The sequence below is a fragment of the Brassica oleracea genome, chromosome C1, assembly GCF_000695525.1.
Source record: "Brassica oleracea var. oleracea cultivar TO1000 chromosome C1, BOL, whole genome shotgun sequence".
Classification (NCBI taxonomy): Eukaryota; Viridiplantae; Streptophyta; class Magnoliopsida; order Brassicales; family Brassicaceae; genus Brassica; species Brassica oleracea.
In genome coordinates this window covers 33,917,331-33,917,744 of record NC_027748.1, presented here as the reverse complement: position 1 = coordinate 33,917,744, position 414 = coordinate 33,917,331, and positions in this window count along the sequence as shown.

The window sequence follows — 414 nt, the reverse complement described above, 5'->3', positions numbered from 1 at the left end:
TTTTTTAGGCCAAAGAGACGGGACATCTCCCGTCTCTTATGGAACTTTACGAGAGGACCCACAAGAACAAGGCGGGCGTATTTGTAGATGGCAAGTCCGAGCAAATCTACAACGACGTGGTTGCTTGGGTTGAAGACCGACAGACCCAGCTGACCCACCAGTCTACCGACTGATTACCCGTGACCTTATCCACACTTGAAGTGGATAAGATTTACGAGGATGTAAATTTTCAAAAAATTTAATTTTTTATTATTCATTTAATATAACTTTAATTTTTTACTAAAATTATTTGTTTTTTGTTTTTAAGGTTGTCCCTAAAAAAAAGGGACGGACGTTGGGGATTGGTTCCATCAACGATGTTCCGAGAGCGACATCGTCTTATGGTCAGCGACGGGATGATGAAGTCACTGAGCT